Below are 13,623 nucleotides of genomic sequence, written 5' to 3'. Positions count from 1 at the left end.
CAAGCATATACCAGCCGTTCAATAAATATTTGTTAAATATATGAATGGATCTGCTCTCAGCCACAGGTATTCAAAGGGAATTAATATCCCAAACATGACTGTATCCTCTGGGATCAATGGATGGAGAATGGAGATACAGGTAGTTGAAAGCAATTAATGAGGCCGAATGAAGACAGTTGATTGTTTGTGAGAGTTATGGGAGAGGGAGATGTAAAGCATTTACCAAAGTACGCGGTCAGAATTTGATAAACATTGGCCACTAATAAAAACACCAAACAGGTCTGAAGCTGAGGAAACGGGTCGGTCAGAAATACAGTTCCTGAACAGACGAAGAAGGGGACTGTCAATACTGAGCAGTGGAGGAAGGGCGAATAAGGGGCTAGGAACCCACGAAGGAGCATAAACAGCCAGAAGTAGAAGGTGAAGCAGAAAGTGACGTCATGGAACAGGGACGTAGAGAGTTTTTGGAAGACTCGGGGGATCTCAAGAGATTTAAATGCTACAGAAAGGTCTTGTAGAATGCAAACTGAGAGAAAGTTAACATTTTTTCCCTCCTGTAATGACAGCTTAAGTGACGCATTCTGACACTCTAACTCGAAGCCTTTCCAGTGGCATAAGACGCCAAAACTGGTCCTGCCCGACAACTGAAACTGTCGACACCAGAGAAGCCCAAGCCACCCTTGCACTGCCTCCTCGCTCCACCCCAGCACCTTTCCGTCTACACCTCCGCCCTCTCCCCGCAGTTCTCTCCTCGCCTCCCGCAGAGCGCGCCCCACTCCATTTACCTGTCCGGGCACCCTCTAAGGGCGCGCGGGCTCGGGACCGAGGGGCGCGGGTCAGCGAAGTGTCGCCAACTGCCAGCTCCCAGAGGAGGCTGGGACCGGACGCCGGGACCGGACGCCGCCGACTTCCGCATGAAGCGCCCCGCCTACGCGTGGCCTCTTGGGAGTGGGAGCACTCCTCCAATGGCAGCAGGCGACAGGGCTAGGCCTGCTGCGTTCCCAGCTGCCCGCACTTCCCAGGAGCCGTACTGCATTCTGGGAGTAGTAGTTCCGACTGGAGTATCCCTGAGTGTCTCACGTTCGTTCGACATTTCTTGTGGTAAACAGCGTCAAACGCCGTATAGGAATCCAGGAAAATGAGAGGATGCAGGCTAGATAAAGAATCTACCAGCAATGGTGGGCGGCATAAATGAAGACCCAAGCTGGCCCCGTCTCTCCTGCTTAGTCTCTGTAGGCAGCGTCGCCTGTTTCTTCACAGACAAAATAGAGTTCATCTGACAGGAACTGCCTCTACTTTCGCCATGAAATTTTCTAATTTTCTTGTACCTCTCACCAATCCTTTCTCCTGTTCTTTTTGCACTAATAATAATAATAATAATAATATAATAATAATAATAATAATAAACGACTACTCTCCTTTGATCTAAGCCAGCCCTCTTCCATCCCTATTCCCTGTTGCTGACTCAGAGTCAAGCTCCTCTGATGAACCCTGCTGTTGCATGCTGTTGCATGACTGCTGTTGCATGGCTCTCTACTAACTGGCTCTTTACTATCAGGACTTAAAGGCTGTCAAAATTTCTCTCATCTAAAACATTCCAAAGTCACCTTTCTTAACCCCATACCCTATGCCCCCTCACCAAACACAGATAAGCTAGTGGTCTTTCTGCTACCTCTCCTTTACAGACAAAATTCTCAACAGTGTTGCTAAAACAAATAGATAATTTTCAGCCATTACCATATTTCAACTCTGCAGGATTTTACTTTGATTATTCCTTTTTTTTTTTTTTTTTTTGAGACAGAATCTCACTCTGTTGCCCAGGCTGGAGTGCAGTGCCGCGATCTTGGCTCACTGCAAGCTCCGCCTCCCAGGTTCAAGTGATTCTCCTGCCTCAGCCTCTTGAGTAGCTGGGATTACAGGCGCGTGCCACCACATGCGGCTAATTTTTTATATTTTTAGTAGAGACGGGGTTTCACCATATTGGCCAGGCTGGTCTCCAACTCCTGACCTCGTGATCCACCCACCTCAGTCTTCCAAAGAACTGGGATTACAGGCATGAGCCACCGCACACGGCCCTTATTCCCTCCTTTTTGAACCCCTTTATTCTCTTAGCTCTTTCCAAGACACTACACCCTCCTGGTTCTCCTCCCACCTCTGTGGCAGCTCTTCATTTTCTTTTGAAATGTTCACATTCCATAGGGTTCTGCCCTACACCATCTTCTCTTCTTACTCTTCACACTCTTCCTGGCGATCTTAATCATTCCCCTTGTTTTATCTCCCCTTTGCAAAGGTTCACATTTCATATTAATATTAACTTAATTATATTGTATTCAATATCTATTCTTTAAGAGGCAGCATAGTATCTTAGAAAAAGAATGAGTTTTAGAGTCAGAGAGATCTGAGTTACTAAGCTGTGTGAACTCTAAATATTGCCTCTCTTTAGAGCTTTTAGGACTCTAGCAAAGCCCCCTCTTACTCCATATTCTCTCCTAAAGTAATCTTATCTATACCCTAAAATTTGTAATGAATTATCTGGCCATGTAAGATGTGCCTGCTTCCCCTTTGCCTTCCACCATGATTGTAAGTTTACTGAGGCCTCCCTGTCAGAGGCATGTGAACCAGAGCAACTTTATCTTGAATAGGAGCTGGGTAAAATAAGGCTGAGACCTACTGGGCTGCATTCCCAGGCAGTTAAGGCATTCTAAGTCGCTGGATGAGATAGGAGGTCAGCACAAGATACAGGTCATAAAGACCTTGCTGATAAAACAGATTGCAGTAAAGAAGCCAGCCAAAACCCACCAAAACCAAGATGGCGACGAGAGTGAATGTACACAGCCTAATTTCCTTAATATGGTTATTTTCAGCATGTAGGGTTACCATAGTGAATGGTGGGGCACTGATAAACAGGGATATCTAGATATTTAGAAATAGCTCCTGTATAAGTGTTCATCCTAGAGCTGGCAAATGCAGACCCTAGAAGGGCAGTCCAGGGGAGCCCTATATTCCAGTGGGACAGCAGAAATATTTGCCTCCTGGCAATTGGATCAGGATTGGATCCTGGCAATTGGATCAGGTTTTGCCTCCTGGCAATTGGATCAGGAATCTGATCCAGTCCTCCCTTGATGAGACTGAAGTAAGTTACTAAATCTTGGAGCCTTAGTTTCCTCCCCTGTAAAATGGAGATAATTCTGTCCACCAAGTCCTAGGACGATCACATGAGATAACAGAGATGAAAGCAGTCTGTTGACTTTTAAAGGGCTGCCAGATGTTCTAAATTATTACTATGCTGGGCAGTGCTGCAAATATGCATCTTAGATTTAGCAGATTGTCCTCTATCCTACTTAATTTTATTTTATTGTAAGTTCTGGGGTACATGTGCAGGATGTGCAGGTTTGTTACACAGGTAAAAGTCTGCCATGGTAATTTGCTGCACCTATCAACCCATCACCTAGGTGTTAAGCCCAGCATGCATTAACTATTTTTCCTGATGCTCTCCCTCCCCCAACCCCACCCCGACAGGCCCCAGTGTGTGTTGTTCTCTTCCCTGTGTCTTTGTGTTCGCATTGTTTAGCTCCCACTTATAAGTGAGAACATGCAGTGTTTGGTTTTCTGTTCCTGCATTAGTTTGGTGAGGATAATGGCTTCCAGTTTCATGTAATGTGTTATTTTGTGGTTTACAAACACATCTAGTGATTCTGTTGCTTTTGAATCAAAATAATTCACACGATTCCAGTGTATCACTGATCGCCATTGCTGTTCATGCTTCTTTTCTCTTGGATGTTTCAACTTAGGCAACTTTTCTTCCTCTTATGTTATGGTCAAAACAGACCTACATTAAGGATACCTGTTCTCGTTTGAAATTCACAATCAGTAGAGGGCGCTAACACATTATCAATAGCTATAAAGTAACTGACATTTGAGTATGGGATATATTTTTCACTGCAGCTTATTCCAGTTAGAGTCATCACGTATCTTCCTCTGTTTATCTGAGCCATCTGTGGTTCTAACAAGAGCTTTTGCAAAGCAGTTGTGAATAATAATAATAATAATAATAATAATTATTATTATTATTATTTTTTGAGACGGGATCTGGCTCTGTTGCCTAGGCTGGAGTGCAGTGGCGAGATCACAGCTCACTGCAGCCTTGAACTCCTGGACTCAAGAGATCCTCCAGCCTCAACCTCCCTAGTAGCTGGGACTACAGACACGTGCGACTACCCCCAGCTAATTACTTCTGAGGTGTCTGTGTTCCACATAGTAGTAAGATTTCTCATTACATCAAGAACATGCCATTTCTTTATATCTGTGATAGGAACACTGCTTCTCATAATGTGTCAAGCACTTCCAGCATCCACATTTTGATTATTTATTATATCTCAGTTTAATAGCTACTTGTAGCCATGGTGCTGGCAGGCAAAAAAAAATTTTTAAGGCCACAGATATGTCTGATTTAAACCTTCAATGACTATGTGCAGCTATTGGTAATAGGTGTTCACGTTCTGGCAAGCCATTTTTCTCTCTAATTATAGGAACCATTCCCTAAACAACCTGCTAGATATCAGTGCATTTTTGTTAATTTTATATGCACACAGTTAAATTGTGTATATAAAGGAAATTTTAAATTCTTCATAGAGGTGATTTAAATTTCTTGTTCTTAACACTCTGACAAAAGAAGGCTGATGACCCAACTCTCTTTATATATTTATTTTTGTCCAAAGAAATATTTTTCTGTCAGAGAATGACTCTGGTTTGGTTGCAGATTACAGAGGTGTAGTAGATGTGCCCCATGGGTACATCTATTCAGATTTTGCTTCCTACTTTCAAGATCTTCAGCAAACAGAGTTATTGTAGATTCTTCAACTTTTAGGTGAAGTGACGTGATATTGTGATAATGCTGAAAGCATTGTCATTTGCTATAAGACTTGACATCAACTCCCATCTGGAGAGCAATTTCATTAGCCTTTCTAGAAACTCGTGAGCATGCAGATATAGAAATACCTGCTTTGATTTGGCAAAGTTATTCAAGTGTTTTATTTACTAAGTTACCATGTTTTGCTCCTCCATTCTGTTACCAATTTCACCTCCCCTGGCTGCTTGTCTTTTTATCTTTTCCTAATGTTTAAGAAAACTATGGAATATTCATATAGAAACTCCAAATCCTGAGACTATTTCACTTTTTGACTTTTCTTTCTTACCGACTAACTTGTGGCTCTGGAGAAATTGGGAGCTAATTTTTCTCTTTAAAGCCACAACTAACACACTGCATGGAGAATAACAGAAAAGGCCTGCTTCACAGAAAATGAACATTCTAAAAAGGAAACCCTAAGGGCAAGCCTAAGGCTTGGTGAAGAAGGTAGAAGTGTAGCAGTGAGGAGGCAACTCATTTTCTTAAGTTTCAAAGTTTCTAAAAATAGCAAAGGTGATGTCAGCTTCACTGAAAGGGTTAATTTGAATTATGTTAATAACCAAGGTATACTAATGACTTTGAGATAGATGCTATTGCTATCAGATATTGAATGATTAGTTTTAAGACATAAGATTATGAAACTGAAGGACAGCACTGTTTTTGAAATTATCTTCTCTTAAAATTTTGATGGAAAATTAAGAACAATTCCAGTTCAAAGTTGTAAGCATAAAATGAGGGTATGACCCATCTGTTGGCTCTCTTCTTTGATTTGATGTAAATAATCCATACTCTTATTTCAATCTTAATGTCCATGTGTACCCACTCTTTAACTCTCACTTATAAGTGAAAACATGTGGTATTTGATTTTCTATTTCTATGTCAATTTCACTTTCTTTGTTAATTCACTTAGAATAATGGCCTATGTTTTCTATTTCTATGTTAATTCACTTAGAATAATGGCCTCCAGCTGCATCCATGTTGCTGCCAAGGACATGATTTCATTCTTTATTATGACTGCCTAATATTCTGTGGTGTATATGTTCCACATTTTCTGTATCCAATCCACCATTGATAGGCACTTAGGTTGATTCCATGACTTTACTATTGTGAATAGTGCTGCAATAAACATATGAGTGCAAGGTTTCTTTTTAATAGAACAGCTTCTTTCCCCTGAAAAATTACCTATTGGGTACTATGTTCACTATTTGGGCAATGGGTTCACTAGGAGCTCAAACCTCAGCATTATGCAATATACCCTTGTAACAAACCTGCACTCATACCACCTGAATCTAAAATTTAAAAATTAAATAAATAAATGTTTTTTAAAAAAAGAATCCATACTCTAAGGGAATGGTAAACCACAAAACTGGTGTCCTCATGAAAAAGGTCTGTGACTTGGCATTAGATTTTTTTCCACCTTGAGTTATTTCCAGTTGTCAGAATTTTAGCTAAAAATCCTTCAGCATTTAATGAATTTTCTGTTGGTGAAAGGTGCTGGATGTTTTTCTCTGCACATATACTGATGTTTGTCATCAATCACTTTAATAATGAGAAAGCAGCTGGGACAGGTTCCCATATCTTTCCCATTCTCCAACTCTTGGCGAGAATGAAGATGCCCATATAAATTATCCTTACACGTGCAGGGGTAGAAATACATCTTTAAGTCATTGTCATATAATAAGTGCTTGATTTCCACCTCAGAACAGACCAAGCATGTGCTCACCTTTGAGTTTTTGCCTCAGTTGTTTACTCTGCACTGAATGCTGAACCTCCAGATCTGTGTGCGTGTCTTTCTTGTTATTCAGGCACCTCCTCAGATGGAGTTTCCATGAGCACTGGCTTCTCATTAGCCACGTGCTACATGTTCCCTCTGTACGTATTTTCTCGTTTTATTTTCTTATGATAATTAAAATAATTATATTTTTATTGTTTACTAGCTTATTTTCCATTTACCATCATTAGGATATACATTTCATATGGGCAGGAACATTATTAGTCTTGTTCACCACTCTTATCTTCTCAGGGTAGCACAGAGCTTGTGCTCAATTACAGTTTGTTGAAAGACAGATACATATTACTGCATTTAATCATCGCAGTAATGGTGTGAAGTCATTATTATTATTATCAACCCCCTTTTCCAGATAAGGAAAACCGAGGCTTCTAGCCTCACAGACAGCGAGGGGTCTGAGGTTTGCCTCCCACGCTTGCTGAACGTGGCTTCTGAATGCGAGGTCGAGGTCGTGGCCCGGGACTCGGGAGAGGGGCGGCAAGCCCACGGACCGTGCGACCTTTTTCAAGATGCGAGGAGACCAGATTGGCTTTGGTTTTCTTTTGTCTCCTCCCCACCCAGCTGGAGATTCACACGAAGCACTTCTCTGAAAGAAAGGAAACTGCGGTTAAAATAATGGGGGAAAAACCACTGCTGGACTGCACCCCCATAGTCTAATACAGTAAGGCCCAAAGGCGTTCCTCTAAATCATCCCCCGCCCCACCCCACCCCACCCCACCCCCACCCCCGAGTTTGGAGCCACGGAGGTAGGAGTGCAAGTCCAGACAGAACGCAGCTGCCTGCTGGACCTTTTTACTCTCTCCAACACATTCCCAACGATTTTTCTCCTGATGCTACTGCCCTCAATTTTATTTCAAATCTGTGGCTTGCGGTGGTTCCCTGTAAGGAAAAGAACAAAAACTTCAGGTAGCTCGAATGCGAAGGCAATGGTTTTCATGTTATGTTTGTTTGAAAGCCATGAGTCCATATGTAACATGAATGAAATCAGGGAATGTGTGTGTGTGTTTCGAATTGTTCCTCTTCCTACATTAAACATTACTACATCTTCTTGGCACAGCTGTGCAGATCACTAACTTTGTTGAGAGATGGAAATACTTTTTGTAACAAGACAGTAAATTTCTAAGTATAATGGAAAGTCACACAAATTTAAGAGAAGTGTAGAATATTTATGCATGATACAATGATAGTTGATATGAGATATATTCTATTAACAAAGTAGGCAGAGGAAGGAAGGGAAACACATGAGCATTATTTGCTGAGTTTCTGCTATGTCCAAGGCACTAATACAACAGTACACAAAACGAAGTTCTTGTCCTCTTGGAGACTGCAATTGTTGAGTTCCCCTTATACGTTAGGCAAGATTTCTTACATTCTGTTTTTGAAAAATATACATGGTTTCAATGAATATTCCAACAGTCCTGGGTAGTATCATCTTGAAATTCATTTCTTGAAATTTCAGCAACAAGTAGAATTTTAAAAACAACCCATAAACATCTCCATGGTGTAGATATATCTCAGGATATAGTGAACAATGGTGAGAAAACTTAGATTTAAAGAGGTTAAGTACCTTAATAGCAAAGCTGAAAATAAAATACAACTCTGTTTTGACTCCAAACTACCCTTTATATTAATGCAGTGCAGCTTCCTCTGTGGCCAAGCACAAGCTGACTTCACAGCCGAACTGCATCTTCAAGGATGAGTGGGGGCAGAGATATAATAGGGAAAACGTTACTACTTATGTAGTAAATCCCACAAAAGAGACTTCTCTTTTTTTCAGTCATTAAGGCAACATAATTCACTTGTCCCAGATTTATTGAGAAAGTTATTCATACAGCTTTACCTGACAAATTAGAAAGGCCAACATTCTAGGTAAGTATGTTTAGAAGCTATCACCATGACTTTAAATTTTACTGCTTGGAGTTTAAACAGAGCGTTCAATTCAACAAACTTTAACCCAGGCATCATGTGCCAGGAAGTGTGAGAGATACATGCTCTCAAGGAACTCCAATAATACTCATCATTGGTTCATTAAATACATGGTAAAGTGGAAAAACATACAAATGTAAGAGTACTTGTGTCCTCGTTTTTGTAACAACTGCCACTATCATACGACTTCATTTTTCTGACTCTCATCTGTAAAATTACGAGGTTGAATTAGCTGGTCTAAGAATTCTTTCAGTTTTAAATTTTTTATGATCTGGATTTTTGGAGTCTGACAAAAGGTTTGCTTTAAGTGACTGCTTTTCCCTTTCAAATTTTGCTGCATTCTATTTTTTGGTACTTGATACTGAGGAGTAACACTGTTGATTCTCACTTTCTTTTGGTTGGGAAGGATAGGCAGTTGATACAAGTAGAAATTGTATCACAATTTGTATTGCCCAAAGAGGACCATACCCTAGGAAACTCTCTGTTATGTGATCATGAAGTGAGTGTAAATGTTCATTCACCAAGGGCTTGGTGATTTCTTCCTAGAACCATTGGCCTAAAACATTGATTCCTAAACACGGTTGTATCGATGAGCTACTTCAGAATCACCTACGGTTAGCTAATAACATAGATTCCTGGTCTACAAAGTCACGTTTTTGAGGGTGCAACATGCATTTGTAGCAAGAGACCCAGATGATTCTGATAAGCAACGTGGTTTAGAAAATGCTGGAAAAGCAGAGACTATGACAACCTATTTATTTAATCCCCAAATCTCAAAATGGGATTCAGTTTAATTCTAAACTGCGGTCAGATTTTTCAATTTGCAGTCATGCTTCCAGAATTAACAACATGAACTGTCAGAATATTCTTTAGTAAATATAACCTTAATCTCTCATTTTGTAGTTTCAAGTCTGTTTATTGTCCCTAGCAACTGGTACCCTGTAATTTTGGACTTAATGACTCTAGAATACACGACTACCAAGGTCTAATTTCTTTTTTCTTTTTTCTTTTTTTCTTTTTCTTTTTTATTTTTTATTTATTATACTTTAAGTTCTAGGGTACATGTGGATAACGTGCAGGTTTGTTACATATGTATACCTGTGCCATGTTGGTGTGCTGCACCCATCAACTCGTCAGCACCCATCAACTCATCATTTACATCAGGTATAACTCCCAATGCAATCCCTCCCCCCTCCCCCCTCCCCATGATAGGCCCCGGTGTGTGATGTTCCCCTTCCCGAGTCCAAGTGATCTCATTGTTCAGTTCCCACCTATGAGTGAGAACATGTGGTGTTTGGTTTTCTGTTCTTGCGATAGTTTGCTGAGAATGATGGTTTCCAGCTGCATCCATGTCCCTACAAAGGACACAAACTCATCCTTTTTTATGGCTGCATAGTATTCCATGGTGTATATGTGCCACATTTTCTTAATCCAGTCTGTCACTGATGGACATTTGGGTTGATTCCAAGTCTTTGCTATTGTGAATAGTGCTGCAATAAACATACGTGTGCATGTGTCTTTATAGCAGCATGATTTATAATCCTTTGGGTATATCCCCAGTAATGGGATGGCTGGGTCATGTGGTACTTCTAGTTCTAGATCCTTGAGGAATCGCCATACTGTTTTCCATAATGGTTGAACTAGTTTACAATCCCACCAACAGTGTAAAAGTGTTCCTATTTCTCCACATCCTCTCCAGCACCTGTTGTTTCCTGACTTTTTAATGATTGTCATTCTAACTGGTGTGAGATGGTATCTCATTGTGGTTTTGATTTGCATTTCTCTGATGGCCAGTGATGATGAGCATTTGTTCATGTGTCTGTTGGCTGTATGAATATCTTCTTTTGAGAACTGTCTGTTCATATCCTTTGCCCACTTTTCGATGGGGTTGTTTGTTTTTTTCCAAGGTCTAATTTCAGTTGCCACCAGACAGGGACTATAAACCTCATTGTTTTCAAACACTATTCAAAGCCTACTTTCATTTAATAAGTCATGATAGTTTATTTATACAAGTAATGCATGACCAGTAATAGAAAAATCAGAAAATATTAACAAGAAATAAGAAAAATATAAAAATCAACCTTAATCCTGCCATTTGGGGCATATATCTCACAAGACTTTATATATACATATGTAGACATGTGCATGTGTGTATGTCTATATACAATTGTTTTAATTTTTTTTCTGAGTGCTTATAAGTTATGATGTATAGTAAAGAAAAATTCCTTATGCCATAGAAATTTTCACCAGTAAATTAACCACTTATAAAATTAGTCCTCCTCAAAAAAACCCTTTCTGCTAAACAATAGCATGTATTATTCTCCATCATATCACCGGTCCTCTGTTGACTATTGAATGCTAACAGTGAAAAAAAAAAGAGAAATTAATTGCAATGTAGAATTATACATCTTGGAAAAGACACAGGATTTCATAAAGTTGAAAGTGGTATTGGATAACTATTTCAATACATCAAAGCCCATGAAAAATGATTTAAATCAGTTAAGTTGAAGTGAAAAAAATCTACTTGGATGATGAGTGATGGGTATTTTGAATATCCAATTAATGAGAGACCTTTGGAGGAAACAGTGAATTGTTCAAACATTTTGGTAAAAATAACCCTGTTTATGAGGTAAAGGATACTGTATCATTCAATACTTTTATCAGAGAACTACCCCGAATCCCTCAAATAGTTCTTATTTCATTCTTTGTCCATTCTATAAATTATCACTTAGCTGCAATTAAAATTTAAAATATTTTAAATGAGATTAAATAAGCTTATTTTAATGATTTTTGGTTTTATTTTTCTAAAGTCCCAAATAAAAGCTCTTTTCTATCATTTGTGATGCAATTTTGTTCCCCTATTAAGTTGATTCCTTTCTGGTGGCATTTTCAGTGCCAGCTGTCCTTGGATAATGGGAACTTTTTGTGTATGTGTGTGTGTGACATTTTTAAAAACAAACATTTGTTAATTAGATGCTAGAATTCATAAATGTCAGAGTTACTGATATAAATTTGGATGTTATGAGCATATAGTTGGTATATAAACCCATGGAAAGGAATGAGATCATCCAAGGTAGAAATGTATAGGAGAGGGTCCAGCATCTAGCCCGCAGGAACTTTGATTTTCAAAGGTCTTATACAGGAATAACAACCAGAACAGGACAAGTCAATAAAGTGTGTAGAGAGGTAGGAGAAAAAACAGGTGAAAGTGGCCTCACAGAGGTTGAAATAGGAGAGTGTTTCAAGAGGGGCTTGGTCAGATACACATATGCTGCTAAAAGGTTGAGTAATAGTAAGATGGAAAATGTTGACTTGGGACCATGAATCATATTATTGTTGATACTTTCAAGTGTCATTTTATTGGAATTGTGGGGATGAAAGTGTAAACCAAAAATAAAATTCTAAGGCACCCCCAACCATCTAAACGGACTTCCTCCTCAGCCAGGGCTCTTAAAATTTACCCTGACTGGTTCAGACCATGAAGGGAAGTGGGGGTTGGACACGCCTCATTATACCTCTCTGGCATTAAAATCAACACAGACTTTAGTCTGATAAGAAACATTTTACAGCCTGTTCTTTCTGAAGCCTGCTAGCTAAAAGCTTCATCATTTGCATGATAAAACTTTTTGGTTTCTGCAACTTCTCATCACAACCCAAGCATTCCTTTCTATTGATCCCAAGTCTTTAGACAAAATCAACCAATTGTCAACCAGCAAATGTTTAAATTTACCTATAGCCTGGGCCCCCTACCCCCTTCTTTGAGTAGTCCCGCATTTCTGGACCAAACCAATGTATTTCTTAAATGTACTTGATTGATGTTTCATGCTTCCCTAAAATGTGTAAAACCAAGCTACACGCTTGGGCACATGTCCTTAGGACTTCCTGAGGCTGTGTCAGGCATGCATCCTCAACCTGGATGACACTTTTTGGGTTCACAAAAACCACATCAAAGAGGTAATGAAGTAGAGATAGCTTGTGTAGATAACTCTTGTGAGAAGTTTCCCCCTGAAGGGAGGAAGAAATTTAGTAGCTAGATGGAGATGTAAGGTCCAAGAAAGGATTTTATTTAAGCTAGGAGATCCCAGAACAAATTTGCATGTAAGAAAGATCTAAAATTGGTGATGCGAGCAAGGGAGGGCGGCGTGGGGAGGGGAGAAAGACTAAAGGAGAAGAGAAGGTAAGGGGATGGTAAGAAGGCAAAGGATAGTTCCTTCATTTTAAGAATATGACAGAAGGAAAGCAAGTTCATTGGCTCAGAATAAGTTGGGAGAGGTGGTATTGGCGGTTTGAGGAAAGAGAAATAATTATGGACTAATCAGCTCAAAGAGTGGGAAGAGTAAACTTGGGGAAAAGTGGTAAGATTGTCAGATAATATGTTGATTTGAGGTTTGTGAACATGAATTTATTATAAAACATGGTGGGGTTATTTTTTCCTCTGATATTCAGCAAAACTAGGGCAGGCACAGAGAAGACAAATACAGGATGATACCATTCATAATATTTTGTAATATATTTATTTCACTCAGTAATGTATTATGAACCTCTTTCCATGTTGAGTATAGTTTTACAGATCACCTTAAGTACTACATAGTATTCTATTATGTAAGTGTGTTACAGTACTTACACCTACCGTTGAACAATTAGATTTCTGGCTTACCTATGTTGTATATAATGTGATAAAATACCTTGTAATCAAAGCTTTATCTACAAACTTAAATATTTCCTTAGGATAAATGTTACAGACCGAAAGAATGAGGGTCTTGATCAACTCAGTATACCACTGGAGGCTATATGAGTAAGCAGCAAGCTGTTCTCATAAATGCAGAATGTTGGTAAACTGACAAGCTGCATCTGCTGCCCAGAAGGAATGCTGGGGGCAGTTATGACCCAAGCACAGTGTTTCTTGTGATTACGTACATCTGAAGCCTGTTTGTTAGTAATAATATGAACCTGTTATCAATTAAGCAACTGACCAATCATTACCTCCTCCTCCCTGCTCTTG

The 13,623-nt window shown here is 39.6% G+C and overlaps 1 protein-coding gene across 4 annotated transcripts in view; it reads right to left on the bottom strand.

Moving 5' to 3' along the window:
• The window catches only part of VAMP7 (vesicle associated membrane protein 7), a 47,944-nt gene extending 47,015 nt beyond the window's left edge, over positions 1 to 929 (bottom strand). For 2 of the 4 annotated variants that reach the window (XM_007993227.3, XM_007993225.3), the window contains exon 1: positions 786 to 929. The gene's annotated coding sequence lies outside the window, so the exon portion shown is untranslated. The remainder of the gene's footprint in view (positions 1 to 785) is intronic. The other 2 variants (XM_073013271.1, XM_007993226.3) reach the window with 2 other exon arrangements.
• Between the last annotated feature and the right edge of the window lie 12,694 nt (positions 930 to 13,623).

The sequence above is a fragment of the Chlorocebus sabaeus genome, chromosome X (genome assembly GCF_047675955.1).
Source record: "Chlorocebus sabaeus isolate Y175 chromosome X, mChlSab1.0.hap1, whole genome shotgun sequence".
In the NCBI taxonomy this organism is placed as follows: Eukaryota; Metazoa; Chordata; class Mammalia; order Primates; family Cercopithecidae; genus Chlorocebus; species Chlorocebus sabaeus.
The sequence above is the reverse complement of the archived record's forward strand: the minus strand, read 5'-3'. Positions and strand labels throughout refer to the sequence as shown.